Raw genomic sequence first — 11,895 nt, 5'->3', positions numbered from 1 at the left:
TCTACCGCCACTCCAGGCAGTACCGCGAGCTATATGGCCCCAGAGAGTGCGACGAGTTCGAAGAGGAGGCCTCGGACAACTGCAGCGAGGTACTCTACTTTTCCGATCGATCCCCTGTTTTTCTTGATCTTACTGTTCACCTTAGGGTTTGCTCGTACGGTAGATTGATTTGCCCTGTCTGCAACTTGTTGTACAAATTCATGATTCTGGGGGTTCTTACTCATCCGATTTATGGTTTGTAGTTACTAGATTTGTAATATTTGATGCACATCTTGATTCAACTGTACCAAAGTATCAACCAAATGATTTATGGTACCATGAATATTCATGCATGTTTCAAATTAGTAGATGACAGTTATCTTAATTAGGTCATGATTCCTTGTGTGTGATGAATCATACCTGCTTAGTGTAATGCTCACTGCATTTCAAACTTAAATTCATCCGAATATGGATCATACCAGAGTGATCAGATGCATGTAATAGTGTGTACATCATTTTTATTTAGGGAACAAATGAATGATCAGATGCATGTAATTTATGACCACCATTCTTGAATTCCTGCTTATTGACGTCATGAATCCATATTGTTTTATGAATCAGTACATCTTCAGGGAACAAATGATTGATCCCTGATCCATGATATTTATAATCACCATTTTATCTTAAATTGGTGCTTAGTTATATTACTGAAATAATGATTGGACTACCCATGAACAATTTGTGACAACACTTTAAATTGGTGCATATTTATATTAGTGAACTAATTATGTATGGTTGGATCTGGATCATAAATGTTGATTCTACATGATGATTACTTCTTACTAATGTTCATAAAAAATATTTAATGCTTGAATTGTATTTCAGTTAATTTCCTTCTCTCACTTCTTCTTTACTTTCAAATTCGCAGGAAGACTCTGACGACATTGGCAGCGACAAGGAGGACCGGGACCGGAACAGCCGCTTCGTTCTGAAGAAGCTGAAGACTGGCCAGATCCCTTTCCGCCGGGACGGTAAGCCTAATTGCCCATTCTGCGGCAGGGTTTTCCCGAAGGATATTGAGAGTCTGATCCAGCACGCGACGGGAGTTGGAAAAGGTAGCGCGCACAAGCACAAGGCTGCTAGCAAGGCGAAGCACGCTGCCTTTGGCAAGTTCCTCAGGGACTACGTCAAGACTGGCCTCATCCCGCTCGTCGGTCCAGCTGTTGGCCCTCATGTTGTCCACTAAATTTAGTTTCTGTTTAGTTGTTCCCCTGGAGGTTCATGGTTAAACTATGTCATGTTTCAAAGACTATGTTCTACTTTTGTTATTTGGAACCTGGGCAATCATACCCAGTTGTTTAAGACTATGTCATGTTTATATGTTGTTTGCTGTTGCAGAAGCATTACTGCTGCACATCTTATCTCTTTTTTCATGTTGATGCACGCTGCATTTGTGTAGATGTTTTGCTACAGCAGAGTTGTGTAGATTACATATCCCTTTGTCCCACAAGTTTACTACTTTTATGTCTCCTTTTTTCGACTTGTAGTTGCTGTTGTTAGTTTCAAGTTTTGTTTTCATAAATACAATCTGTGTTGGTAATCAGCAAAATTGAAACCTCACATGACAATTTGGAGGATGTGGTGCTCGAATAATAGTGGAAATGTGATATTATTTTTTACATGCATAATATATAGAAAATAGCTAGATCTCTAAATCGATGCATACGAAGCTACATATAAATTCTTGGTCATAATCCCCTTATCTAAAGGGGATGGATGCATGGCTTCACGTCGTCGTCGCTTTCATCGTCAGTATCTTCGCCGTCTGAGTAGTAGTACCTCCTGCACATTGTTCCGTCGAACACCTTCACTGTGAGCACATCATCGCCTTCATATTTGAAGTGTAAGAACCAGCCGAAATCCACACCATGCGCGATGGCGAATTTCTCCCAGCCCTTGTCGAGGTACATCCGTCCTTGTCCGTCAAATAGGACCTCCACGGTCCAGAGACGAGGACCGCAGTCAGCTGCTCGCAGATACACCTTAGCTGGCTCCTGGCCGTGAAGATAGTCCGCAAATTTGTTTGGTAGTTTCTGCAAAGAGATCGAGCGCCGATCGTTTCAAATTAAAGGTTTTTTAAAACATGCCCATAATTAATCACATGCATCATATATGTGGGAACGCGTACATACCTTCTTGACCAAAGGGTCTTCACAGACGACGATGAAGAACTCCTCTATGATCAATGGCAGTGTTGACGGTGGTGGTGGCAATGATGATGATCCACTTCCCCTTCCCCTTCCCCTTCCCCTCCGTGTCCGAGACGTGGAAGCCATGGCAATGGATCAACTGTATGTGAACAAAGAAGAGAGAGGCAGAACCAAGAAGAGAGAGGCAGAACCTATTGACAGAAGAGATGCCCGTGTGGGTGTTTATAAGGGAGAGATGACCGTTGTAGGTGTTTACACAATAAAATAAGGAGGAGATGACCGTTGTGGGGGTTTACACAATAAATTATGGAGGAGAAGACCGTTGTGGGGGTACATATCTCAACTAAAAAGTAATGCAGACTATCTTGACGGAAATTGAACAAATGGGTACAACAAATCGTTGATGGTTTATCTTTTTTGCGTGAAGAGTTGTGTAGATTACATATCCCTTTGTCCCACAAGTTTAGTACTTTTATGTCTCCTTTTTTCGACTTGTAGTTGCTGTTGTTAGTTTCAAGTTTTGTTTTCATAAATACAATCTGTGTTGGTAATCAGCAAAATTGAAACCTCACAGTACAATTGTTGACATTTCATGGCAAAATATTTACTTATATATAGTAAAAACCAACTAGCAAAAAGCATCTACAGTTTGAAAATAACTGAGTAGTAGCCAAAAGCACCTCACGCAGGAGGGACACAAAACCAAAATATCAGGTGGTCATGCAGCATCAAGGACTCTGTCGACCACGATCTTGCGGTACAGCTCGTAAGAGACCCAAGCATCAATGGCTGCATAGTCGATGTTCATATTTGGAAGTGGGAAGTCCCCCCACAGTCTGTGCCGATGGTGGTGGAACTTCTTGTTCATATCACCGTAAGATGAATCAATGAGTCTGGCTGCCATGGTAGCCATGCCAGCCCTCGGATGACCAGTGTACTTGAAGTACTCGTCCTGGAGATCGACGTAGTACTCAGGAGGAATCTGCATGTGCCATGACCTCCACAGAACTTTCGTGTCACCACGGATGTCAACACTCGCAAAGGTGATTCCTTCTCGAAAGAAATCGCAGATAGCCGGAGCGTCCCACCGGGCAGCACTGCAGTAAACAAAGTAATGTACTAGTCACAGATCGAGCATATGAACTAGGAAACAAATTGGGGATCAACTAATGTAAAAAGGAAGTGACAGATCGACCATATGAACTAGTAAATCAAATGAGGAATCAAGAAAACTAAAAAAGAGTCACAGATCGAGCATATGAACTAGTCAATCGTACGACGAATCAAGTAAACTAAGTAGCAAATATGCAAGAACCTACATATATAGGAGACGAAGATGAAACAAATTAATAAATCGGGAACAATGTCTAGCAGATTTAGATCGGGAATGTACTGATATTCGGGAACAATGTCTAGCAGTTGTAGATCGGGAATGTAATGATTTTCGGGAACAATGTGTAACGAGAGTCGAAGAGAGACACAACGGCGGAAACTAAAAAACCCCAATCCAAAGATTCAAAAAGGGGATTAGTTCTAACGCTGCGTAGTGGAACACCAGCACATGTCGACGCATGCAGAGTTGAACCACGGCGATCTTCTTCTCGTCCTCGGCTCGATGGTTGGTGTACTCGAAGTCGAGGCCCACGAACTTGTGCTCCTCTTCCTTGAGCCACTCCGTGTACATGTCGAGGACGCGGCGCACTTGCCAGGGGTCGTTGGTGTAGACGACTTCCAGTTCCTGGCCGTCGTGGATGTGGACTACGCGCGTGCTGGACCAGTAGTACACTTCCTGCTCATCCATGTCCATGGCGACGCGGCGGCGGGAGACGAGGACAGTGAGGGAGCGGAGACGACGAGAAGTGGGAAACCAGGAAGCGGTGCGAATATTGAGACGGTAGGGGAGGGGGAAGGGGATAAAAATCATCCCCATTAATTACTCCGTGCGAATATTGAGACGCGTAGACGACGAGAATATTGACGCGGGTCTTGACTTCTGACGTGGAGTCCAACTGACCAGTGGGGCCTGCGCATTCGATCGTGTTGTCACGTCAAAACCCAGCACCGCCCATTTGCCCTCCTCTTGACCTACCGAAATTTACTCCACGATATAACTGGCCATCATATCACGACCTCCTTCAGCCGCCGCCAGATCTCGCCACGTCTCTCGCCGCCACAGCTCGCCACGTCTCTCACCGGCGACAGTTGTAAGACTCTCGCTCCGCGTCGAGACCAAGGATGGCGCCTACTAGTGGAGTAAGTAAATAAAATGTACGTCTCGCAATCGATCGTTGTTTCCGATTTGTAATCTTTCTTCATATTTTTTCCAGTGTCCAGTTTGCTTTGACAAGAAGGGGATGTGCGGCGGAGGGGGAGTCACGTTAGGTTTTTTCGTGCAAACACTATGTGGTGACCCAGCATACCACTGCATGGTGTAGTATGCAAGTCTGATATAACACCAATGAAACACCGTTCCACTAGTATTATATCGCTCAGAGTGGTACAACAGAAACATATGCGGGTCCAAGGCATGTCTATAGAATTACATACAGACTCTGTTACAAAAGATCAGCATAGCCTCCTACCTTACAGTGAGGTAAATCTTCAAATAAGCTCCAGAAGAACGACTCGTAGTCTAATCCTATCACGAACTCTATTTGAAGAGTATTTAGCTAGCTATAGAGGCTAAGAATAGATTCTAGCTAAATAGGAGCTAAGTTTAGGAGGCTAGTTCCTTTCTATTGCTAATCTAGGTTTCTCCTTGTTGGATGTGGTAACTGACTCCTCTGACAGGGTCCTGTCTCTTGAAGTAGTTGTTGACTCCTCGGCCTTCGAGTTGCACTGTAGATCCTCCTTTAATGCCTCCATACCTAAGCAGGGGATTTAAGAGTGGGATGAGTACGAGCGTACTCAACAAGTTCATTATAGGAAAGAGGTGTTTAATGCACTAGCTACAGCCATAGACCAGAAAGTCATAGGCATGCAAGTTTTTGTAATCATTTCTTCAAAAGGTTGCTTTTATTCTGAAGAGCTATGTCCGTCAGCCTTCACCGGTTGACTAGAACTTCATGGAGTTCCTTTCCGGCAGCGTTCGCGATTCCATATCCCGGACCGAGGGAGTGATCGGTCACAGTTCGTTACACTCTGCAGAGGTGTGTTGCTTTACCCATAAGAGATCTTAACCTTGGTGCCAACCGAGCACGTTACCCGTCCACACTTCCTTTGGTGTGAGGCCCGGTATAAGGTCCTAGTCAATCATGTTCCTCCGCTACCTCGAACACCCACCCTTTGTTGCATGCCCCGACCCTGGGTCCTCGCCGGTCCCATTATTCCCGTAATTTCAGGGTGGACCCCGGCCACGACGACAGTCTGGGATCGATCCAAACTCCTTCGCCGGTAGCTGCAACCCATCATAGACCGCATTACCGTGGGGAATTAGAATGGGATCCCCACCCTCCGGTTGTTACGCAAGACACAATCGCTACAAGAAGCATTGCATTACCGTGGGGAATTAGAATGGGCTCCCCACCCTCCGGTTGTTCTGCCAGACACAACTGCTACGGTAAGCGCATCCGTTGATGAACGAGAGGTGGAAACACTTTTGACTACTCCGTCCCACTCCAGATCTTATGGTTAAAACGGGTATTACGGCACAAGAATCACTGGACGACATTTGTTGTTTAATCCTAAATGGATATAAACCCTTGCAATGGAACCTCCACCATATCAACACATACCATGGTTCCATTGCCCACCACATAGTCATATTCATAGTTATGAAAATAGTGGTTTTGATTTTTATGCAATAGTGATAAACATAGTACTTTGCAAGTAATTTGGTAAAAATACTCAAATGACATGAGCAAGCGATGAACTTGCCTTTCTTGACTGCAAGATTATGCAGGCAAGGGTCTTCGATACGCAATAACTCCAAATTCTGAAATAGCATCATCGTCCGGTAAGGACGATGTTTAAAAGATTGGCAAGGATGCAACAATGCTTAAGTATGAGATGCAATCGCTCTAAACGTGACCTAACCCCGATGATTTAGGATTAGTGAGTGGTAATGATTAGTTCAGGGTGCGTTGCACTTTTAGAGTGATTCACAAACAAGGTTCTTATTCAGGTTTGTGTTGGTTTAGAATCATAAGCAAGTGGTAAAATGCATAGTAACAATCATACACATCAAGGAATAGTGGTTGTATAATAAGTAAAGAGCAGTTGTCAATTTTAAGTCCTATAATACATGGTTTATGATTACTTATTATATAATTCAAAAGAATAACTTTTGAAGAACATGTTCTTTAATGAAGAATAAGTATGATAATTAGGTTGGTGGGGTTCTATGGTTTTCTATGGTTCTAATTGGTTTCTGGAGTAAGTAGTAGATGGATCACAACCTAGTTGGATTCATCAACATCTAGGGCTTGTAAGGTTGAGTGAAGCCTAGGCATCTTAATTAATTAATTACACATGGGTGCTATCAAGGTTGGTTATATCTTATTGGTGATAGATGGCTGTTTTCTATAGGTCCTATTAGGCAGGGTTGGTGATGATTCTCTGTTTACTTCAAAAAAACAACTTTTGAAGAACATACTTCTTAAATAAGAAGCAGTATTACAATTAAGGTTGAGGTTATCTTGGATTAGCTTATTGGACTTCTAAGTAGAGAATGGTTGGTTCCTAAATAGGATGGTTCATAATTATCTCACACTAGTAGGGATTAGTGTGTAGGTAATATGATGCACAATATTGGCAGGGTAGCTATTAGGGTTCATCACAATGGTGTGATTCTAAGCAAGGTCCATTAAGGTTGATGTCTCTAAAGATAGGATCTAGGGTTTGCACTTGGTTAACCCTATTTGATCATCTAGGTCTAATGAAGATGAACACATGGGATACCCATCTCTTATTAGTGACAGGTCTTCTACATTTTATGTGTACATGACCAGTATCTAGGTTCTATATGGTTCTATGATTTAAAAGAAAGTAGGATGATCACATGGTATAACCTAGGGTTTAGGTTTAGGACAATTTAGGGTTCAAATGGATTAATGGAGCTAGAGTTCCTAATTGAATTAGGGTTTTAGGTTTCACATGGAATTATAGAACTACTATTTTATGTATAATGAAACTAGGGTTTACTAATCTACCACATAGTTCTTAAGATAATAACTTCAATATAAAGTTGAAGTTATTAATAACTTTGAGACAAAAATAATATTGGTTTTGGCATTTTATTATTTTTAAATAATTAATAATTAGGATAATTTATTATTCATGGTTTAAATCCCTTTAATAAGGATTTAATAAGATAGTAAATGAAGAAAATTAGTTTTAATATTTTCTTGATTTACTTACTGGTTTTTATTAAATTTATAATTTTTCCTAATTATTGAATTTTAATTGAATTTAGAATTAATAATAAAGGCTTAAATTAATAGGGTTAAATAATTAAATTTTTATTTAAAATAAATTTTTCATATTATATTTTTAATGAATAGAGTTTATTTTTCTGAATATTTTAATATCTCATTTGAATTTTTCTGAGTTAAGATGAATTTCCTATGTATTTGCAAAGTTTCAGTAATTAATAAAATTGAAATAAAACGAGAACTACTAAACATACCCGTGCCTGTGCTACTCACAGACACAGACAAGTGGGCCTGTGCCACGCTGGCTGCCACGGTGGCGTCGATGTGGCAACCATGGCCACCACCGGCGGCCAGCCGTGGATGGCGCCGGCGTTCCCGGGGTCCCGCGGGGTCATGTGTGGGCGCGTTGGAAAGAGCGTACCGAGGCGAACCAGATGGTGGCGGCGCCGCTCCGGATTGGTCACCGGAGCGTGCCCTGCGGCGAGGTGCTGCGGCGGCGCACACGGGCTAGCGACGCGAGGGCGCTACGGCCTGCAATCGAGCGAGGCATGCATGCTAGGGGACTCAGGAGCTCACCAGGATCACGACGCGCGTGACGGCGAGGCTTGCCGTGGCCTGGTTCGCCGGAATCGCCCGCTCCCGTCGTCGGAGAAGACGAGCTCGACGACGGCGCTACGGGTCATCTGGGGTCGATTCCTCCTGCAGGCAGAGCAAGTCGAGGACGGCGGTCTCTATGGTGGTCACGGCGAGGCTCGGGGTGGTCTCTGTCGACGGCGATGGCCGGAGCCCGTGGGGCTAGGGTTTCGGAATTAGGGAAAGTGTGAGGCAGAGGAAGAAGAAAGCGAGCTAGGGTTCGTCTTGAGCCTTTATACGGCGCTAGGGCACGCCTAGTCACCACGTCGAGCCAGGGGTGGTTGCCAGCGAGAGGGAGGAGCGAGCACGCCGTCGTGCTGTCGTCCATGCACGAGGAAGAGATGAGGACGAGCTCCTCTCGTTGATATTTCAACGAAGAGGTAAGTTGGGCTGGGCTGGACTGTTGTGTGGTGATGGTGTTGGGCTGATGGTGGGCTGCGGTGCTGGCTGTTCAGCCAGGTGAGATCCAGGTGAGTTTTTCTCTCCTCTTTTCTTTTTCTCATTTCTTTTTCTGTTTTTACATTTGCCCATTTAAATTCATATTTGAATTCTGTTATATTTGCAGGTGTTTTTTATATGTTAATTCCATTTGGATGTTGTGTAATGATTATTACACCACTATTCTATTTGAACATGTATTTTATATTGGATTATATTACATACTTGTGGATTATTCAAAATAGCAAATAGGCATGAATTGATATCCTCATTTTAATTGCCTGTTTATTATGAATCAAATCCTTTGGAATGACTAGAGTTGATACTTTGAACTCAAGGTATTTGAGAGATTGTTATTATTAGGACTTGTTATCTTGTTTGAGAAGTTGGGTATAAGGGTAAGTGGTTAATCACCACCATGGTTTAATTATAGGGTTTAGTACTAGGTGTTTCTTATATTCAGTAATTGAAGCATAAGAGATACCAGTGAGCAATTCTAGGATTCTAATGATATTCACCTAATGGCACATGGTTTGAATCTCAATTATGGACTAGGTTTATGGTTGTGATCACCCAAGTGATACACAAACTAGAGTTGAGATATAGGCATAGGTTCTAGATATGAATGGATACCATAATGGATTTGCTAGGTTTAGTCTCCCCCACTATTGGGAGGATATGCATCTCCAAATAATGTTAAGGTTCTCACTAAGCTTGGCTAGGCAGGGTCATGATATCCTTCATGTGTTTCACTACTTAAGATGTGGAGAATAATCTAGGGTTGCTCACTTAGTAGTCTCTATGATTTTTTGTGATTGATGATATCTGCTTATTTATACTAGGTTGAAATTATGGTTTATTCTCATATTTATCCAAAGCATGATCATGGCATTATCATGATCCACTTATTCTTATTAGCTTCTTACTTAAAGTTCTTAGGGTTTATGATCATTACCCAATGGTGATGATCATGCATGGTATGGGCTCCCCAAAGTATTACTAGATGTATTTGGCTAGGGTTATACCAATTACCTCTCTCACTTCACAAGGACTTGGACTATAATCTAGGATTCTACTCAAGGAATGATGATGTGATTATCTAAACATGTGGTTTGCCTAAGAATTCTACCTTTCTATCTTCTGTAGCTTGTTCTTCAGGAAATCTGATAAACCTGCTTCTTGTGGTATGCCTCCACCTCCAAGCTGCTTCATCTTGGTCCTATCTAAATTATGGAGTGGCCCAACTATTTGGTTTGCTTGTATCATGGTACAAGATGATGGAATGAATGAGGCATAGGGTTCCTTTTATAGTCTTGGGCATGCTCTAGTATGATGACACATAGATGGATGACTCTTGTTTTGATAGGATGAATAAGGTGCTTGGTTGTCATGCTCTCATCCATAGCAATCCTTTAAGCATGAGGTGGCATAGCTTAGGATTCAAGCTATGTAGATATTTTCATCCTATGTGGCATGGGTATTATCCTCTCATTTGATTTGTTTTTGGATGGCCAAGTGGCTTTTGTTACTAAATATCTTGTGAATGGTTTTATGCTTGTGGGTGAGTCACTATATCATATATGGTTATATTTATATTGTAATTGGGATCAAAATGTCAAAGACAAGTATTATACCCCAATTTTGAATGGTGATGTTTGATTTCACCAAGGCATGATCATATGAGTTTCAAAATACTCATAGTTTATTTTATTCAAATAGTTTGAACTATAATTCGTAATGTAAACGAATTTAGTTTTGTGATATTCCATATAGTTAATAAGTTACGATTAAAATCAGAATGTGTGGCTTTTATGCACTTAGGTCCTTGTGTTTTACCATATTTAATAATAAGTTTTAAAGTGAATTAAATTACACCCAAAGTTAGTTGCTCAACTTTTAAGTGTTAATAATTTAGAGTTTGTTTATTATCTCTGTGATGGGTATAGACCTCTCCTATCTCTAGGGTTTAATGATAAGCTTGTGTTGGTGTTAAATTCACAAGTTTATATCAAGAAATACCATGAGGTTCATGGTAGAAATATTTATTTGTTAAAGATATGGAAAAGATAAGTGAAGAATGGTTTCTCCATTTTATTGTTACTTAATTTGCAATTGAATAGGTGTTCAAATGTTATGACATGGATTACCATATTATAATCTTCTATAAGATCAAGCAATTTATCATTGAGTAAAATGTTGTTGTGTTGATCATTAGTTCCATTTGATCTAACCCCTTAGATCAAATCATCTCTACCCAAAGAACAAGGTTTTAACAAAGTCACATTGAGGTTTATAGCGCTTGACTTGATGAGCTACTTCAATTCCACCAAGATCAAGTGAAACTTCAGTTACTGTGACTGTTTTACTTTAAAGCGCGAAAATTCCCCGGATTTTCTATGCATGAATGCAATGCACACATCTGTTTCCTCTATTTCTGTAACCCCAATACCTGGGATATTACAGTCTCTACCCCTTAAACTAAACTTCGTCCTCGAAGTTTGGTCTCTCTCACGTTTCCGGAGTGTGGATCTAACTTGTGCAGACTATATCTTTTCTCAAACTCCGTGGTGATCTTACTGGATATAATTGAGTATATCCCTTGTCCAGATTCTTCCTGAAATCCAATAGTATCTGCCTCTGAATCATGGCTTCTTACTTCAATCCTTTGAGTTCTGCTAACTCTATAAACTTGTTTTCCTTCTTCATTGAGGATGCAATAATTGGGATTTCTTCTTGTGCTGATAGTCTTAACTGAAAACTGATTGGATAACATGCTAGTGGGTAAAGCTAGGTATTTGTTTTCCCTTACTACCAAAACTGCAATAATGGTACTTACCATGGAAATGGTCTTGACGGTTTACTTCACTATGAATGGATTAGACTCATTTAGTCTATCCAATCATGGATTATAGTTGATACCTATAACTATTTTGGGTTATTTAGGTTCCATGAAAGGAATCATTCTATTAGTCTGTGATTCTGGTATGGTCAATTTCTTTCGGTCTTTGGCCTTCTTGAGCTATAATTTGTCTATGGTATTTTCTTCGTCCAACTTCTTTATGCTTAACTTACTTGAGCTTTCGTACTTCTGAGTAAATACTACTGACTTTCTCAATTTATAGTCCACTTCTTACTTCCTCGAGGTATAAACCTTGGCTTCTGGTCTGACATCCTTCTGAAAGTAGTGTCCAACAATCTTATGAAAATAAGATTGAACTTCCTCTCAGTTCAGACCTTCATCTTCTATCTGGCTCAAAATATTG

This window comes from Lolium perenne, chromosome 5 (assembly GCF_019359855.2).
Source record: "Lolium perenne isolate Kyuss_39 chromosome 5, Kyuss_2.0, whole genome shotgun sequence".
NCBI lineage: Eukaryota > Viridiplantae > Streptophyta > Magnoliopsida > Poales > Poaceae > Lolium > Lolium perenne.
Note: the sequence above shows the minus strand (reverse complement) of the source record.